Consider the following 8,932-nt stretch of genomic DNA (forward strand, 5'->3'; position numbering starts at 1 on the left):
AACCCCTGAGACTATTGCCCTAAGATAGCCTTTGAACTTGGCACTGCAGCCACTCCTGGAGGTCACCTTTTAGCCAGATAATAGATTGGCTTATAAAATAAATAATATCACCCGTGAGTAATGTGCTCCCTTAAACAATTAGCTATATGAGACCAAACTGTCAACATTTACCCAAAAGTAAAGATGCTTGAAGGCAAGGAGGGGAAGGGAACCTAGATCAATGGAAACAGAACAGAGTGGAAATAATGAAAATGCTGACACGTTGTAAAAATTGTAACCCATGGCATGGAACAAGTTGTAAAAATTGTCAACGAGTCGGAGTGGACTTGAGGGGAACTGGTGTTTATCAGTTAACATGAGGTCATACTGGAGTAGGATGGGTCCTAATTCTATACAAAAAAAAATTCTGTACAACAGTGTCCTTATGAAAAGAAAAGAGAGACACAGAGTGAAGATGCCCGTGTGAAAACAGAGGCAGAGATTGGAGTGATACTGCCACAAGCCAAAGAACAGCTGAGGCATCAGAAGCTGAGAGAGACAAGAAAGGATCTTTTTCCCCTAGAGACTTCCAGGGAACATGGCCCTCCTGACAGCTTGATTTTGGACTTCCAACTTCCAGAACTCTAAGAGAATAAATTTCTGTTCTGTTAAGCCATCTAGTTTGTAGTATGTACTTTATTATGGCAGAAAAATAGAAAAAAAGAACGTAGAATGTCTCATTAATGTTGTTTATATTATAGGGTCACTATGAGTCGGAATCAACTTGATGGCAATGGGTTTGTTTGTTTGTTAGGAAACTAATAACCAACCCATTGCCATCAAGTCGATCCTGACTCATAGCGACCCTATAAGACACAGTAGAACTGCCCCATAGGGTTTCCAAGGAGCGTCTGGTGAATTTGAACTGCTGACCTTTTGGTTAGCAACCAAGCTTTTAACCACTGTGCCACCAGGGCTCCACACTGTGCCACCAGGGCTCCAGGAAACTGATACACAGGTGAAATTAATTTTAATAACTTATTTTATTAAACTCAATATATCCAAAATACTATAATTTCAACATGTAACCAATATAAACAACATTAATGAGGCATTTTACATTCCATTTTTTTTGTACAAAGTTTTTGAAATCTGGTGTCTTTTATACTTACATCAAGCCTCAATTTGGATTGGCCATATTTTATTTTTTTGCTGTTTGAAAAATATTTTATTAGAAGATGTCCCAGAATGCAGCATTTTAAAATCAGGCAATCAATAACCGCAACTAAACACAAAATTTCAGGTAAACTTGCCTTTCGAAATTAATCAGGCCCTTGAAACAAGAGAATTGCCCAAGAGTTTTTTTCTTGTATAAAAACAACTAACACCACTTTGTGGAAGTTATGTAAAAATACAGTGTGTGTGTGTGTGTATATATACACACACACACACACGTATGTATATAAAAGACTGCCCCAAGCATAATACCCAACAGCAGCTTATAAAACGCAAGCTTTTCAGGTGAGACATCAGTAATCTACATCCCACATATCCTCCAAAAACTGTTCTGGAAGTCAACTGGTTCCAGAAAACCATGCTCCAGAATGGAGAGAAACTATTTGCAAACTTCCACTGGAGTTCTCTAAGGCCAGGAAGCAAACTCAGAAACAGACTATGGACAATAGGCTTGGGAGTAGCAAGTGATTTTCCAGAGCCACATATATAGACCTCTGCCATCCACACCCCACCCCACCTCCACCCCTACTTCCAAACCCATAGCTAGCAGTCACCTGCTGCACTGGGCAGTGTTCTTGAAGGGCTGGTCCTTCTTCCAGACCAGACCCAGGGGCCCCTGAAGTTGCCTGTATGACACCTGTTGGGCTGGGTGATTTTCCCCAGCTGGAGGCTGCACCCAGACTCCACTTGGAGCTGTAGAGTCCAGCTGAGCAAAATCCATCATGGTTAGCTAAGCAGAGCTACTGAAGGCTTCTTTAAAGCCAACCAGGAAGGAAGTCCACCTCCTGGAGCACTGGCTCCACCAGATGAGTCCCAGTGGCTCTCCCCAGAACTTCAGTAAGGCCCAGATTCTGGGAAAGGGATCTGACTCATGGCAGGCTGGCGGGGGCCCAAGGGTGACTGCAGAGCCAGGCCATTCCTGGGAGTTGGTTGCACAAGAATAGCTTCGCATGGTTCCATAGAACTTCAAACTTATCAGGAATTGAATTGAGAGGGTAGTGGGAAAGAGGAAGTGGTACAGTTCTCCCTTCTAAGGTCCCCTAGGCTTGCCTGAAGAAGAGATTTCAACATGAGCCTCAAGCGCCTCGGAAAATACCTGAGCAGGGAACAAGCTCATGGGCCCCAGGCTAGGTAGGACCAATCTCCCTGTGTCTTGGGGAAATATTTCTGACCTGTGGGAAAGAGGTGCTATAGAGTCCATTGCATAAAAAAGATAGAATGAAACAAAAAAGTCCTTCTTCTGGGCTGAGGGCTGTGGGGACAATGGTCTACAGGAACATCTGGCTTAAATGGCATAACATAGTTTACAAAGAAAATGTTCTACATTCCACTTTGGTGAGTAGTGTCTGGGGTCTTAAAAGCCACTGGTCTCACCCCTTCGGGAGCAAGGAAGAATGAAGAAAAACTAAACATACAAGGGAAAGGTAAGTCCAAAGGACTAATGGACCACATCTACTACAGCCTCCACCAGACTCAGTCCAGTACAGCTAGATGGTGTCCGGCTACCACCACTGACTGCTCTGACAGGGGTCACAGTAGAGGGTCCCGGACAGAGCTGGATGAAAATGTAGAACAAAATTCTAACTCCAAAAAAAAGACCAGACTTACTGGCCTGACCGAGACTGGAGAAAGCCCGAGAGTATGGCCCCTGGACACCCTTTTAGCTCAGTAATGAAGTCATTCCTGAGGTTCACCCTTCAGCCAAAGATCAGACAGGCCCATAAAACAAAATAAGACTAAAGGGGCACAACAGCCCAGGGGCAAGGACTAGAAGGCAGGAGGGGACAGAAATAGGGAACCCAAGGTCAAGAAGGGAGAGTGTGAGAAGTCGTGGGGTTGTTAACCAATGTCATAAAACAATATGTGTACTAACTGTTTAATGAGAAACTAGTTTGTTCTGTAAACCTTTATCTAAAGTACAATTTAAAAAAAGTCCATCTTGAGGACAGAATAGTTCCTCCCTCAGAGGAAAGGGCCCAAAGGGCTCTGAGACAAAGAATCTAGAGGCCAAGCTCTTTAAAAATTCTCAAAGTCACAGCACTGAGAGTGGAAGGAGGAAAGGTGTCATCTAACATTTTTAGTTTATATAAAAGATATATATATATATATATATGTATAGGAAACCCTGGTGGCATAGCGGTTAAGAGTTTGGCTGCTAACCAAAAGGTTGGCAGTTTGAATCCACCAGGAGCTCCTTGGAAACCCTGTGGGGCAGTTCTATTCTGTCCTATATGGTCGCTATGAGTTGGAATCGATTTGACGGCAGTGGGTTTATATATATAAGGTCTACCAACTCCTTGGAAACCCTGGTGGCGTAGTGGTTAACTGCTACTGCTGCTAACTAAAGGGTCGGCAGTTCAAATCCTCCAGGCGCTCCTTGGAAACTCTATGGGGCAGTTCTACTCTGTCCTACAGGGTCGCTATGAGTCGGAATCTACTCGAGGGCACTGGGTTTGGTTTGGTCTGGTTTACCAACTCCTTAGCTACTATAAAGTGTCTGACAGTGAGGTAATGGTCCGTCTTGATCAAGTTTGCAAATTTGTCTCCATCTAAGACAGCTCATATGTCTCCTGGAAAAAGGAGCTTCAGGAAGGACATTCAGGCCCAGCTGTCCTAGCATCACCCCAGAGACACCAGTGGGAACATCTTTTCCCAGCCTAAAGCTTATTCAGAGTATGAGATTCCATGCAGGCCGGAGGCCCCACACACAACATCCACCGCCTGTTGCATAGCATCTGTCAGGCTTTTCTCCTGGGCTAGGCAGACCCCGAGGCTCCACAGTCAGCTGCCTGCCAAAGGCACCAGAGGAAACACAGCATTCCGAACAGTCACGCAAGGGAGAGAGAACCGCTTGGAGTTTCCAAGAATGCAAGCCCTTACTGTGCAGCCTGGCTGCAAAGCATTCTCAGATCGATTGTCCAGAATTTCCCACCATAAACAAAATGTGCAAATTACTAAGGGGGAGGAGGAGGAATGCAAAATAAACGTGTGTTTTCCTAATACAGAGCAGTCAGGCTTTTTGGTCAGTTAGTAGCCACTGAGGTAAGGGGCTCTTCTGCAGTTGCTGTTGCTGGCATCAGAGCCGTGGCTATCCTCATCTCTGTACCCAGCAGGGTTTGCAAGTATTCCAAGGTCTTGCTTAGGATCACTACTTTGGGGGCCTCGGAGCAGCTGGCCAGGGGTGGTACCTGGTCCCTCAGGGCCATGAACTGCTAACGGAGGTCATTCTGCCTTTTGCACTCCAGGAAGTTTGGTTCTTCCTCTTGGTCACGTCCTCAGCATCAGAACTGACAGGTTTGGGGTGGCAGGGCTGGGTAGCCTCCCTTTCTACAGGTGGAGGTCTCACAATCTCTTCTTCCTCCTCTTTTCCTCTGGAGCATCTCTCTCCAGAGCCTCTTCTTGGGGTTCCCTCTCTGGAACCCCTTCTTGCTCAGAGGCCTAGTGAGGGTAACGAGTGCCCAAGGGCAAACTCTAAGTTTGCGCCCCCCTCCCACGCTAGCCTCGTGGGTGGGGCTGATTCGCGGGCTGGCCTCATCAACGGGCGGTGGTGGGGTGGAGGGTGATCTGCCTGCCGGCCTCATCAGGCACTCTCTTGGACTTGGGCCCAGGGGCAAATGCCCCCCTCTAGCCCCCTTCGCTATGCCTCTGTTCTTGCAAGGAGCTTTCGGAGGGAAAACAGGGCAGCGCAGATGTGCTGTTGCTGATGGATGGAGACGTAGAAGTGTTTCACGCAGGGGTCCGAAGGGTCTGCTTGCACTGTGGTGAAAACCGGCTGTCTCTTCTCTACCGTCACAACGTCGATTTCTTCCCCCTCCGAGTCGCTAGGGATCTCGGACCTGGAGCAAGCAGGACTGGGTCTTGGGCTCGCCCAGAGGACACGGGGCGGCGTGCACCGGGTTGCCGGCTTCAAGGTTGGGAGCGCAGCCCCGGTCGGCGGGCGTCTTGGACGGGTTCCCCTGGGGCGCTCCAGCGGCTAGGCGGTCGCTCACCACTCTCTCCAGGCGTTCCCGGGCGGAGAAGCCGCTCCACATGCAGTCACCGCGGACGATGGGGACGTAGTTTCTGCCACAACCTTCCCAGTGGCCCCGGGATTCCGCCTTGTCCCCAGCTCCCTCTGCGGGCCACAGATCCAGGAGACCAATCCCAGGGGCTAGGTCCCAAGCCTCAGGGCGGCGACGTGGTGGCACCAGCTCGAATTTCTTCCAGATGTCCTCGCTGGACTCCGTAGAGCGATAGAAATCCTTCCCGCAATCATAGTCGTAGAAATAGCGTTGGTATGAATCGAAGTCCAAGTCCTCTCCCTCGCTCCGGCCGCCACTAGTTGCGGACCGGCTCCCCGCCAGCTCGGGGCAGCCCAGCAGACGCTCAATATACTCAATAGCCACATGGGGCCGGTGACTACTGTATTGGACAGTGTGGGCCTAGAGTATTTCTGGAAAGGTACTCAACAGTTAACAGCGGCTGTTTCTCAGGAAGAGAACTGCAGGAGAGAGGAGTAGGGATGGCAAACTTACTTGTAACCATAAACCCTTTTATCTTACCTGAGTTTTGTACCAAGTCTATGAATTGCCAAACGTATTAGTTTCCTATTGCTGCCGCAGTAACAAATTACCACAAACTTACTGGCTTAAAACAACACAAGTTCGTTACAGTTCTCCAGGTCAGAAGACCTAAACCTGTTTCATTGAGTCAAAATGTCACAGGGCTGGCTCCTTCTGGAGGATCTAGGGGAAAATTCATTTCCTTGCCTTTTCCGTCTTCTAGAGGGCTTCCTGTTGATGCAATGGTTAAGCGCTCAGCTGCTAAGGGAAAGGTGGGTGGTTCGAATCCACCCAGAAGCTCCTCAGAAGAAAGACCTGGCAGTCTACTTCCATAAAGATTACAGCCAAGAAAACCCTGTGGGGCAGTTCTATTCTGGCACATGGGTCGCTATGAACCTAAAAAAAAGACTCAACAGGACCCAACAACAACAGAGGCTGCCTGCATTCCTTGGCTCGTGGCCCCTTACTCCATCTTCAAAGCCAGCAGTTGCATCACTTGGATCTCTGCTTCTGTTGTCACATTGCCTTCTCTCTGACTCAAAGACCCCTGTGATTAGATTGGGCCCACGCAGATAATCTGGAATAATCTCCCCATTTCAAGATCCCTAACTTGATCTCATCTGCAAAGTCCCTTTTGTCATTTAAGGTAACATTCACTGATTCTAAAGATTAGGACATGGACACCTTTGGGGTGCTTATTCAGCCCACCATACATAGGAAAAAAAAAAAAGACACCAGGTCCTGATATGCTTTGAGTGATAATATCCAGTATTGGCAAGGAAAAAGAAAAAAGCACACTCATACACAGTTGATGGAAGAATATGTTGATACCACCTGATACCACTGTTCTGAGGGAATTGGCACTGTGTATCAGAAGCCTTGGAGCCCTGGTGGTGCAGTGGTTAAGAGCTTGGCTGCTAACCGAAAGGTAGGTAGTTCAAATCAAACCCAGCGCCCTCGAGTAGATTCCGACTCATAGCGACCCTGTAGGACAGAGTAGAACTGCCCCATAGAGTTTCCAAGGAGCGCCTGGCGGATTTGAACTGCCGACCCTTTAGTTAGCAGCAGTAGCAGTTAACCACTAGGCCACCAGGGTTTCCAAGGAGTTGGTAGACCTTTTATATATAAACCCACTGCCGTCAAATCGATTCCAACTGCATCCTCCGCAGAAGTTGAATTGAGATGGGTGAGAAGAGAAAATCACCAATTGTCAAAATTGTCCTTGAAAATAATGTAGGAAAGGAACATACTGGAGGTGCCTCACTAAATCCTATACCACAAGGTCACTCTTTCTTGGGATGAAGTCATTCGCTTGCATGTAGGGACCATACTGTGTGACAAACATGTCTCCTAAACACTAGCATTGCTTGGCAAGCTTGGAGAGACACATTTGAATTGAAAGCGACTGAGGAAGTAGACTTGGGGCGTCCATCTCACGCTCATTCTTTTGAGTAGGTGGGTAGACAGAATGGCCCCGATGATTTAAATTGTTTTCTCTCACTCAGCTAAGAGTATATGGCTAAATCGGCATGCTTTAAAGGGGTACATGATAGGCTCTGCTACATACATCAAGAAAAAGGCACACAAGGATACGCCCCAAAGTGTTAAGTTTTTCTCTCTAGGTGTCAGGATAACAAATTATTCTTTCCTTTTGTCTTTTTCTTTCCTCTCCTTTGTTTTCCATCCTGTTCCTTTTCTTTTCTTCCTCCACCCTCCCCTTTTTTTTTGGAAAAGCGTGTGTGTGCTTATCTGTATCTTTATATTTTTCTCCAATGAACATCCTGGAGGTAAATTTTGGATTACTTTTGTAATAATAATAAAAAAAAACTTTAACAGTTGATGGAGGAGAGCCAACTGGTGGCACAATAGTTAAGCACTCGGCTGCTCCCCGAAAGGTTGGTGGTTCGAACCCATCCAGCAGCTCCATGGGAGAAAGACCTGGTGATCTGCTCCCATAAAGATTACAGCCTGGAAAACTCCGTGGGGGCAGTTTTCCTCTGTCACATGGGGCCGGTATGAGCTGGAATCGACTCGATGGCACCTAACAACAACAGTTAATGGACATGGCTGCAAAACATGATGAACTTATTTAATGTCACTGAACTGTACATGTGAACATTGTTGAGATGGCAGATTTTTTGTTACCTGTATATTTACCACAAGTACATACACACACACACACACACACACGTACATATCACAAATAATGATAATAACATTTTGAAGCCAGTGCTTTCCCAGCATTTAGTGACCCACCCAGGCCACAGGAGTCAAAGGCCCCTCTGGATCCCCTCCCGGCCTCCAATAAAGGGAAAACAGTGTCCTCTGCTTCAAGTCCAGCATAAATTCTGTTTGACACCACATTCAAGAGGATTTTGGAGGCATTAGAGATTAAGCCGGTGCTCACAGAAAACCAGGCTTCCTGCTGGGATCCCCAGAGGCCAGCAGCCCCCCTCACAGTGAGCTCCCTCCTGCCCTAACTGGATGCCACCACCCCCTGGGGCTCAACAAAAATGAGAAATGTCTCCTGCAGAGATAGCTGCCCACCCCAGGGGACACGGCTTCCTCCTCCCTTCCCTCCAGGGAGGTGGTGGGGCTTCTGTCATCACCCCACAGATTGCCATGCCAAGTACCCACCCAGTAAGCTCATCTGAACTACCAGCCTTTGCCACAGCAGGTGGGACTCCAGTAAACAGAGGCCACCTTTCAGAGGAGCGAGCATAGCCTTGCAACACTCAGGCACAGGTTAAAGCACGAAACAGTCCCTTCCAGCAACTGGCTATCATTTCCAGTCTGCTCCAATCTCTAAAAAATACTAATGAGGATCGCTGCCACGGATCGGCAGCTCACTCCGTAACAGGATGGTGCGTACAGTATGGCATTTAACTGCATAACAGCCCTCCTACTTCACAGATGAAGTAAGCAACGCTCAGGGAGGTCAATGAACCTGCCCAAGTGTTGCAGTTTGGGTTCCAGGGAAGGAGACTCCAAGGAAGAGTTTGGAGGGCAGGGTGTTTATTAAGTACCCTTGGAGAGGAGGAAGGAAGCAGGAAGGGAGGGTGGAGGGGGCAAAGTCAAGCAGGTCCAGTGACAGCCTCAGCCACCCCCACAGGAAGCTATGGAGTGAGAATGGCCCTTAGGAGTTGTCCTAGCTAGGGTGAGATGGCCAGACCTTT

The 8,932-nt window shown here is 47.7% G+C and overlaps 1 pseudogene; it reads right to left on the reverse strand.

The window, feature by feature from the left end:
- Window positions 1-4,225: 4,225 nt before the first annotated feature.
- LOC100665434 (protein L-Myc-like) lies at window positions 4,226-5,602 on the reverse strand (annotated as a pseudogene).
- Between the last annotated feature and the right edge of the window lie 3,330 nt (window positions 5,603-8,932).

The sequence above is a fragment of the Loxodonta africana genome, chromosome X (assembly GCF_030014295.1).
Source record: "Loxodonta africana isolate mLoxAfr1 chromosome X, mLoxAfr1.hap2, whole genome shotgun sequence".
Classification (NCBI taxonomy): domain Eukaryota; kingdom Metazoa; phylum Chordata; class Mammalia; order Proboscidea; family Elephantidae; genus Loxodonta; species Loxodonta africana.